We start from the raw sequence: 10,846 nt of genomic DNA, 5'->3' as shown, positions 1-10,846 counted from the left end.
TCCCAGCTAAGAACTTTCCTGTTGATCCTACGGGATGTACCTGCTCAGATGCACCGAGGTGTATGTCCAAGGATGTTCATTGTGATGGCCAACAAACAGACTAATAAACGAATAAGTAAACAGCCTAACTGTACCTTAGTAAGGAATCGGGTAAAGCAATCGCAGGCATCCATACAGTGGAATACTGTGCGGCCATGAAAAAGAATGAAGCAGACCGATGTGTACTGACATAGACTAATGTCCAAGAGACTTTACCAGAAAAAAGCAAACTGTAGAAAAGCATGCACAGGGTGATCTATGTGTGTGGGGAAAAAAACAGACATAAAAATATGTGCTTGTATGTATATTGAAAATTTGGGGAAGGAAAGACAAAACATTAATAGCGGTTTTCTGAAGAGAAGGGCTATGTCTGGCAAGAGCCATTCTACTTTGCGTCTATTTGATTTCTGTTTCTCTGAGCATATTTTACTTCTATAATAACATATTAATGAAAACTGTTTTAGAAACCAGGGTAAAGGATCATAACTCACCAGAAGTAGACAGGATCTTCCATAATTGGATGGGGGCATTTGCCAAAAACCGACAGCAAATATCAATCACACTTAAAGATTGAATGAGAAACACTCCTTTACTGTCATGTCGTGGATTCAGGTCGTAACCCGGGCATTAAGAACAACAACAAAAAGATTAGTAAAAGGTGTAAGATGGAAAGGAAGAAACAAAACGGTCATAGATCACAGATAATATGTCATCTATGTAAAAATCCAAGAGAATGTTGGAACTAATACATTTTTTGGAACTGAGAGAGTTTATCACAGTTGCTGGGTTTCAGATTAATGTATAAAGTGTATCCCTATAGACTGGCAACGACATGATTTTAAAAAGTACCATTTTTGGATGGGAGACCCCGTAGGAAGACCAGGTGCTGTAGGCGTAAAAAAAGAAAAATAAATAAATAGTATCTTTACGAGAGCAAGAGAAATTATATACTCAAGGAATAAATAGAACAAAAGAAGTGTGAGACTTTTATGAAGAAAATTATAAAACCATAATTATAAAACATAATTTTAAGTTATACATTGGTTGATAGAACAAAATTATAACATTTAGAAAATTGTTTTAAATGTATGTATTGAAACATAAAAAAAAAAGGAGGGCTATATCCCATCTTCATGGATAAGAATATTTGCTATCTCGTAAAGATGTCAGTATACTCCATAGTGATATATAAATTCTATGTCATGCCAATCAAAAATCTCGAAGGGAATTTTGAAGAATTGACAAATTTATCCTAGAGTGTAGATGGAAGAGCAAACAGCCAAAACTATTTAAGACTATTTTGAAGAAAGAAGGCAATGTGGGAAGCTGGGGGAAGGAGGCTTGCCCTTCTAAATATTAGGACTTAGTATAAACGTACAGGAATTAAGACGTGTGGTATTGGCCCAGAAACAAACAGACTAAGGGAACAGAGTCCAAAAGTAAACTCATGGGTACATGATGTTATTTACGTGACAGAGATGGCACCGTGGCGAGGGCTTCAGGATATGCTCCCCCAAGACACGGCACCTTGGCATATCGAATGCTTTAAACCGAAGGTGTTTGCGGGCTGGCAGGTGCAGGAAGCAGGTCATAAGACCCTCACAGTACCTGGAGGAAGGAGCATCCTCATCTCCAAGGACGAGAGACAGAGAGAGGGATCTGAATGAACAGGCTTTGCTGTCCCCCCCCCCGCCCAGTTTACCACCCTGAGTTCGTATCCTTTCGTCCTATCATATTTTCCCACGACTTTCCACTCGTCTTCAAACCTGGTATGAAAGCACTGAGCTCTAACTGTCCCTCTGGGCCTCCGTTTCCTTCTGAAGCTCCCACGTCACATAAAACTTAACTAAATCTGTGTGCTTTTTCTCCTGTTAATTTTTTGTTACAGAGCCCCAGCTGAGAACCAAGAAGAGTAGGAGGAAAAAGGATTTTTTTTTCTCCCCTACATTAGGTTGGTGACCCGAGAAAGGGCTAGTCAACAATTAGAGCCGAGCGACTGATTGCTTTTATAGAAAAAAGAAGTTCTTCTACTGCCTACAACCACAAAAATGAATTCCAGGTGAAATGAACATAAGAAGCCAAATGAGAAATGTTTGGAAGATTAGGAGAATATTCTATTAGGAAAGGGCTTCTTAAGCAAGACTCAGAAAGTCAAACCATAGATAAACAGATGGACAGTTCATTCAAATTAGGAACTGTGGTCCATCAAACAGGAAAAACAAAAGGACAACACAAGCCACAGACCAGGCAAAGATAAACGCGGTTCGTCATCAACAAATAATGAGCAGGGAGCATGTACAGAGAACGCCTACGAGTAAGTAAGGAAGGGAGAAGCCTAAAGAGAAACGGGTAAAGGCCGCGAACAGGGAGCTCACAAAAAGTGGAAACCCGAATAACCAGTAAATGAGAAAAGGTGCTCGACTTCCAAAGGATAGAGAAACGCCAATTAAAATCATAGTGCGGTATCATTTCACACCCGGCAGATTGGAAAAGATGAAAAGGTCTGACAGCCGCAGAGTTGGAAGGACACTGACAAGTGGACTTCGTGAGTGTGAACTCTGTGTACAAACACTTTGGGAACCGGCCGGCATCGCCAGTCGGCTGGAAGGTGTGCATCCCCTATAACACAGCAGTTCCGCTTTCTAGAGAATTCCTTGTGCGTGTGCGTAAGGAGACAGGCCTGACAACGGTCAACCCAGCTGCATTTGTACTTGCAAAAGCTTGAAAATGACCAAAACCAGCGGTCAGCGAACCAGACCAGAGGCCAGATCAGGTCCCCTTCCTGTTTTTGCCAAGTTTTGTTGAAACACAACCTTTCTTTTTCATATATGAAGTTGCTTTCCAGCTAGAAAAACTCAGTGGAGCTGTCGCAGCAGAGAGTTTGTCCCACGAAGCCTGAAATACTTATCATCTGACTCTCCCCAGAGAAAGTTTGCTGCCCCTGATCTACTCATCCAGACATATAGATTAGTAAATGCTGGTCTATTTTTAAAATAGATTCTATACAGCAGTGAAAATAGTAGACCAAGGCTACATGTACCAACATGGCTCGATCTCAAAAATATAACATTATAAAAAGAAAATGACGGAATGATACGTACAGTTTTATGCTGTTTACATAAAATTTGGACATAGGCCAAAAATAGTATGCATGTTTATAGATAGCGTTTGTAGTAATAGAATTAGAATGTGCATGGAAATACCACATTCAGGAAACTGGTTCTCACCGAGGACAGAGGGACCCGGAAGGGGACGCAGAGAGCTTCAAGCGTTTCTTTAACATTTTATTCTTTAAATGACATAACGTGCAAATATGAAAAGACGGTTTCAAAGCTGCGTGGTGAGTACGCGCATGTCCGTTGTATATTTTTCTATACTTTTCAGTATGCTGCAAATATTTTGTGATTAAAAAAAAAAACCAAAGCTCTAATGTCAGGTGTCCCGGTCTGGCTATGTCACCTTGGACAAGTCGCCTCCCCTCTCTGTGCCTCTTCTCTCCTTTGGAAAAGTGAGGGTTGCCTTAGAGGACCTGCCGTGTCCCTTCTAGTTCCAGAACTCAGTGACTCATCCACTGATGAATGGATGAACCAAATGTGGTGTCTCCACACCGGGGAATATTATTTGAATGAACTGTAAGGTTCACCCTACAACATGGGTGAACCTTGAAGACGTTATGCTGAGGAAAAGAAGCCAGTCACAAAAGACCACATATTGTATGATCCCACTTGTGAGAAATGACCAGAATAGGCAAATCATAGACAGAGAAGTAGATTCATGGCTGCCAGGGGCTGGAGAGAATGGGGGGATGGGGTGCGTGATGGCCAGGAGGTGTGAGCTTCTCTTCGGGGTGATGAAAATGTTCTAAAATCGATCGCAGTGATGGGTGCACAACTCCGTGAACACGCTAAAACCCATTGAACCGTGCACTTTAAATGGGTGAACTTCTGGGCATGTGACTTATATCCAAATAAAGCTGTGGCAAATAAAAGGTTCCGTTTTCCAAAAAGAAAACATTTCGATGATCCCGTACACATCTCGTGAATATGCACGGCGACCGTAGTGAACCGCTAACCAAAGTCAGCTAACGCGAATTTCCAAGCTCGGTGACCTTTTTAGAAAAGTTAGGGACAGCTAACTAGTAGAATTCAGTGTTGGTGTGTGACTTCCGCTACACCCGAGACGACCTTTTCAACGGCACAGATTCGGATATTGGAGAGAGAAGATGGATTCCAGGGTCCCCAGCAATTTGATTAATAAGGGACCTAGGAAGCGGAGGGCACCGCTTGTCCAAGCGCACGTAAGCAGCCCTCTATCACAGAGAGTGGAGGAAATAAAATTCTGACTCTGGTGATTGTCATTGCTACCAAAAATAAACAAATGAATACATGGATAGACGATAGATGATGGTTGGATGGACGGATGGGTAGGTAGGTAGGTAGATAGATAGATAGATAGATAGATAGATAGATAGATAGATAGATAGATAGATAAATAGAGAAAGATGAAAGCCCAGGTAGCAAATGAGACGTTGAGATTTTCTGGGCTCTCATCCTAGCCCGAGCACGAGAACACAATAACATCAGCTGTTTCGCAAGCAAAGAGTTTGTTTCCAACTGTAAAAGTGATTTGGTGCCGGATATCAATTTTATGGCCTCTCCCTGGGTGTCATAATGGGAAGTGCCTGAGGAAAACCTCTGTCCCAAATCTAGAAGTGCTCCCCATACAGCCTCCTGCCTGCAGAAGTGAGAGCCGATGGAGAGTTAGCGAGTAATTACATTATTTCTGCAATAAAGCCTGGTATGTGCATAATAAAAGTTAATGATTATGCACATACTTTCAGACATTTCAAAAGAGTCTAGACTGAAAACACTAAAAGGAATCTTTATGTGTTCACTCTTTAGAATTCCACGTGGGTAGGATTTTAGAGTTACTTCAACACCACCCCAGAGCTATGAGTATATATATATTTTTCTTATGTCATCCAAACGGCCCTAACCCAGCAAAGCTCTGTTAGGACTCTCGTAAGTCTGTAAATTATATTTCAAAACATTATAAGTTACGGTGTTAAGATATAAAGGCCAAGGGCAGAACATTTTCAAACGAGAGCATAAGATTTTTGTTTGCGCAGTTGGAAGCGTGCCTCTCTTTCTCTAAACACTATAAATATATCCTTTCTAAAATCTCTTCCCCAGTGAGAAGACAATGCACTGGAAATAGAAAGTCGGTAGTAAATAGTTATATTCTGATATAGTTGTAGAATTTAGAATTAGAAAGACCTCCCCCAGAAAAATCCTCTAGTTCAACTTTTAATTCCGTAGAAAAGGAACCCAAAGCTCAGAAAGGTCCGATGACTCGTCCAAGGTCATTGATTCACCGATGGCTTTATGCACGTTAAGACATAACTCTCATAGTTAGGAGATCACTGTGACACCTTATCCGTTCATCCAGCGAGCATTTATTGAGGGCAACTGTATGCCCAGTGGGGGCCTGTGCTTTGTGGTCCTAGCTGTAATGACGGCTGCCCTCTTGGAACCGACCCTACAGGTTGGCTCGGGGCCATTGGGAAGGGAAAACAAGAATACAACCAAGAAGCGGGGCCAGGAGCCTTGCCCCTTGGGAAGGAGTGTGGGACCCCCTAAGGCATGAGCCCCAGGGCAGGGCCCAGCCTGGGTTGCAGGGAAATCATAAAAGGCTTCTACTATGATTTCGACTAAACAGACACTTCCTTAGCCTTATTAAAAAGTCTTAAATGGCTTACTTTGTAACATTCAGATGTAAAAGGCCAGCTCTGATATCGATGAGCAAAGCCAGGTACCTGGGACTCTCCCGCGCATCCTTAGGGCGGTGGTCGGCCCTCCATCAAATGTCGAAAAGAGGAAACACCTGGGTCCTCTTGAGAGCATCCTTGGCTGGTCCCCTTCCGCACCACGCATGCGTCTGTCTAGGAAGATGCATCTCTGAAGGGACGGACGGCGGTGGCCTTTGAGGCTGTTGGTCCTCATCCGTCGTAGAAGACCGTCCAGATGAGATTGAACGTACAATTACATGAGGCTTCTGTACTTTATTGGCTCCACTTTTAAAAAGTTATGAGAATAATGTGCACTCGTTATAAAAATGAGAAAGCGATGTGAAAGCGTGAAGAGAAAAGAAAAATAACAATCGCGACCCCACCTCCAACACGTTGGCGTGGCTTTCCGCTCTTTTTGTCTGTGCATCGCTATCTATACGGGTAAATACATATATTTTTGTAGGATTTATCACATTGCGTATGTTATTTCGTTGCCTCCTCCTCCGCTTAATCGTAACATGAATATTTGCACATGTTAAATATTCTCCTGAGACCGGGTCACAAGCACATCTTAAGCCTTTGGTAAACTTTTCTAGGTTGGACCCTGGCAACATTGTGGCACTTTGTGTCCTCACAAGCACTCCGGTGCTCCAGCTGTGTCCCCACCGCTCGGTGCAAGCCCCTAAGAAAGGCGGAGGGGTCAAGAGCACGGAGCCTGGACCCCTGCCTGGCTCCAAAGCCCAGCTCTGTGACTCGGCGGGTGTGACTTTGGGCGAGTTACCAGCTTTTCCAGTGCAGGCGCTGGCCATCTTTTCCTGCAAAGGGCCAGACTAGGATGGCCTCCGCGGGCCATCATCCCGGGCAGTCACCCAGGGCCCCCGGCTGAGAAAGGCCTCACGTTTTCATTTTGCACCAGGCCCCGCAAACTGAGCAGCGATCCGGAGCTGGACGGTAAATATTTTAGGCTTTGTGTGTTCTCCGTTGCAGCTGATCCGGTCTGCGGCCTTGGCGTAAAGGTGGTAGAGATGAGAGGTAAGAAGTGAGCATGACTGAGCCCCAGCAAACCTTCAGCTGCACGGCCCGTCCGCGAGCCGCAGGTCGCCAGCCCCGAGCTCGTGCCTCCGTCTCCTCCGGAGGAAAGATGAGGAGGATACTGTCCAGCCCACGGGGCTGTTCTGAGGCCTGGTCACCGGAGCAAATGAACCACCGGACAGAAAGCATCATGAGGTGTGAGCTACTATCACCTTTTAAGATATATTAGTTATTTTTAAAATCGTGGTAAAATATAGCATAAAGTTGACCATTTCAGTCATTTTTAAGCAGGCGTTTCGATGGCATTTAAGCCGTCACCACCGTCTGATCACAGAATTATTTTCATCTTGCAAAACTGAAACTCTGTCCCATTAAACACCGGCTCCCCAACTCCCATTCCCCCGGCCCCTGGCGGCCACCATCTACTTCGTCACTGTGAATCTGACTGCTCTAGGTGCCTCATGCAAGAGGGAATCGTACAGTATTGGTCCTTCTGGGACCTGCTTATCTCACTTAGCGTGACGTCCTCAAGGGTCATCTGTGTCGTAGCAGGTGTCAGAACTTCTTTCCTTTCTAAGGCTGAGTGAAATTCCATTGTCTCCGCCAACTCAGGACACCACAGCCCGGGCGACGGAAACAACAGGCATTTATTTTCTTACAGTTCCGGAAGTGAAAGCCCAGGATCGAGATGCCGGCACAGCTGGTTCCTGCTAGGGGCTCACTTCCTGCCTTGCAGAGGCCACCTTCTCTCTGTGTCCTCTCGTGGTGGGGAGAGAGACGGGGAGAGCAAGCTGTTTGGGGTCTCTTCTTGTGAGGGCACTAATCCCATAAAGAGGTCCCCATCCTCATGACCCTGTTTAAACCCAATCACCTCCCAAAGGCCCCACCTCCGAGTACCATCACGCTGGGGCTGGGGCTTCAACGTACACATCTGGAGAGGACACAGCGGGACCCAGAGCATCCTTTGTGTGTCTCCAGCCATCTGTCGATGGACACTGAATAACGCTGCTGTGAAAGTGGCTGCTGTGAACGTGGCTGTGTCCTTGATTTCAATTCTTTTGGGTATATATCTAGACATGAAATGACCTCATCACATGGGAGTTCTATTTTTAATTTTTTGAGGAGCCGCCATACCATTTTCCACCCCTGTTGCCCCATTTCACATCCCAACGGCAACATGCAAGAGCTCCAATTTCTCGCATCCTCGCAATACTTACTCGTAATTTTTTTGATAATAGCTATCCTAAGGGCTGTGAAGTAGAATCTCATTGTAGTTTTGCATTGCCCTAATGATTAGTGATGCTGAGTATCTTTTCTTGTGCTGTTGGCCATTCGCCTGTCTTCTTTGGAAAAATGTCCTTGGCCTAGTTTTGAATCAGATTGGTTTTATAGTTGTGGTTGCCTTTTTACTCTGTGTATAGCGTCCTATGAGAATAATGTATGCTCATTATAAAAATGGGTAGATGATATAAGACTATGAGGAAGAAAATAAAGCCTCGATGCACCGAAGGTTTTCATTCTGGTGTAGTCTATTTCTCCTTTTTGTTGTCATTGTCCGCTATGTTTTTAAATGTCGCATCTGAGAAATGATCACCAAATCCAATGTCAGGCAGCTTTTCTCTTAGGTTTTCTTCTAAGAGATTTGGAGTTTTAGCTCTTCCTTTTAAATCTTTGATCCATTTTAACTTTTGTCCATGGCGTTAGGTAAGAGTTCGACTTCGTTCTTTTGCATGTGGATATCCAGTTTTCCCAGCACCTCTTGTTAGACTGTCCTTTCCCCACGGAATAGTTTGAGCAACGTTGCTGAAAATCATTTGACGGTATAAGCAAAGGTTTATTGCCGAGCTATCTATTATATTGCCATGGTCTACGGTCTGTCTTTATGCCGGTTCCACACTGTTTTGATTACCGTAACGCTGTAGTAAGTTTTGAACCTGGGAAGTGTGAGACCTCCAACTTCGTTCTTTTTTCAAGATTGTTTTGGCTATTCAGAGTCCTTGAGATTCCGTATGAATTTTATTTTGATTTCTTTCCATATGAATTTTTCTATTGAAAAATGGATTTTTCTATTTCTGCAAAAAAACTTTATTAGGATTTTTGACAGAGATGTCATTGACTCTGTAGATGTCACTATTACTTTTTAAAATGTTCGCAGAGTGGCAGATTGCAATGGTGCTTTGTTACATTTCAACTTGCATTTTTTTTATTGCTAATAAGATTAATTAGCCACTTGCCCCTCTCATTTCTGAATTGCCTGCTCTCCTTTGCCTACTTTTTTTTTTTATTATTGTAGCTTTGCTATCACCTATATAAAGGGTATTAAGAATATGAACATTTCCTTTGTTATACAAAACCACCAAATATTCATCGGGCACCAATTTAGATGAGACACCGTATTGGACGTTGGCCTACATGATGAAGTGGAGGAAAAAGCCACAGTCCCTGCCCTCATGGGGACAATAGTAAAAAAAATAACCCAAATACATCATCACGAGTTGGGATAAGTGACGTAAAGGCAAGGACCACAGAGCTAGGGGACCTGATCTAGTTCGGGGTTCAGGGACGTCTTTTCTCAGGAACTGAGGTTTGGAAGATGAGCAGGAAATAAGATGGTGTGTAGGGGATGGGGGTCGGAGAGCTTCCTGGTAAAGAAGTCAGCATGTGCAAAGGCCCCGAGGCCCAAAGGAGCAGAGTGTGTACGAGGACGTGAAGGAAAGCCGTCGGAGCTGAACTGTGAGGGGTGAGAAGGGACGGGAAGTGGGAGTCAGGCAGGGGGACTAGAGAGTTTCAGACTTGGGCGAGACATCCAGTCGGTCGGCAACTCTTTCGCCTTTCTAGACACTGTGTGCACAGCTGAGCGTCAGCCATCGTACGGCTCGTGGCCAGTGTTCTCCACTCTAAGCTCTGCTGTTTTCCTGGATGAACTCACCACCCATCACCCTGGAGGTTTCCTTGATGAGTTCCTTCTTCCATTCATTTGTTCCGCAGATATTCACTGAGCGCCTGTGATTTGCAGGCTAATGAGCTAATCTCAGATATTGATAAGTTCTTAGACGTGAATTAATGAGGGAAAAGGGTGGAGAGCCGGCTGGGCTCTGAGTGTGGGGGCTGGTGGGGCTGGTGGGGCTGGTGTGGCGGCAGCTCTGAGCCACCACCTCCAGGTTTGCGAGAGGACACAGGCCCCTGTAGGCTAGACGAGATCTTTATCTTCACCCTCAGGGAAAAGGGGAGTCACAAGTTGTTTTCAGCCAGGACATGGCGCCATCAGGTTTGGGGGAAGGAAGGGTCCCTCTGGCTTCGCTGAGGACGATGGAGCGAGGGCGGCAGAGTGGATTCCAGAGGTCACAGGAGGTCATTCCGGTGGTCCGGGTGGGGCGTGGGGGCGTCCTGGGAAAGGGTGGCGGCAGAGAACATGGCGTCATGCGGATGGGTAGCTCCAAGGTGTTCAGGACGGACAATCCGCCTATCACCTGGTGATGGAGAGTGAGGGAGGCAGGGGCGCGGCCGGGCCACAGTCCAGGTCCTGGGGAGCAGAACTGGAGAGGGCACCATTGAATGAGAACCAGAACCCGTGAGGGACCCCACTGTAGAGAAGACTTTGGGTTTGGTCTTGGTGAGTTAGTGCCTGGAGCACTGTGCCAACAGCAAGTTGGAGAAGGCAGGGAACTGGCCAAATGCTGTGGAGACGGTATGTGGTTTTGAGATATTTCAGGAGCGAAACAAAAAGTCTTTAGCTACATCGGACATTGGGGGTGAGAGAGGAAGGTGACAAGGAAAGACCCAGGTTGCCACCTAGGAAGAAGTTAGCGTTGTTTCGTGACAAGTATCTTTTCTCGTTTGTCATTTGCCTTCTACTTTTTTTTTGGGGGGGGTGGTTAATTTAGCTCATTTAAGAGAATGGTTCGCGTGTGCATTTTATCAGCATTAAAGTGAAATATGTATAGGCCACAGAAAACTGGGGCCATGACAAACCAATATTCTAAAAAT

General features: G+C 44.9%; 1 protein-coding gene across 1 annotated transcript in view; it reads left to right on the top strand.

The window, feature by feature from the left end:
* Positions 1-3,457, top strand: part of LOC105297661 — an 8,327-nt gene extending 4,870 nt beyond the window's left edge. The window contains exon 4 of the transcript XR_002782357.1: positions 1,928-3,457. The gene's annotated coding sequence lies outside the window, so the exon portion shown is untranslated. The remainder of the gene's footprint in view (positions 1-1,927) is intronic.
* The last annotated feature ends 7,389 nt before the right edge of the window (positions 3,458-10,846 follow it).

This window comes from Pteropus vampyrus, unplaced genomic scaffold, assembly GCF_000151845.1.
Source record: "Pteropus vampyrus isolate Shadow unplaced genomic scaffold, Pvam_2.0 Scaffold142, whole genome shotgun sequence".
Classification (NCBI taxonomy): Eukaryota; Metazoa; Chordata; class Mammalia; order Chiroptera; family Pteropodidae; genus Pteropus; species Pteropus vampyrus.
Note: the sequence above shows the minus strand (reverse complement) of the source record. Positions and strands in the feature narration are given on the sequence as shown.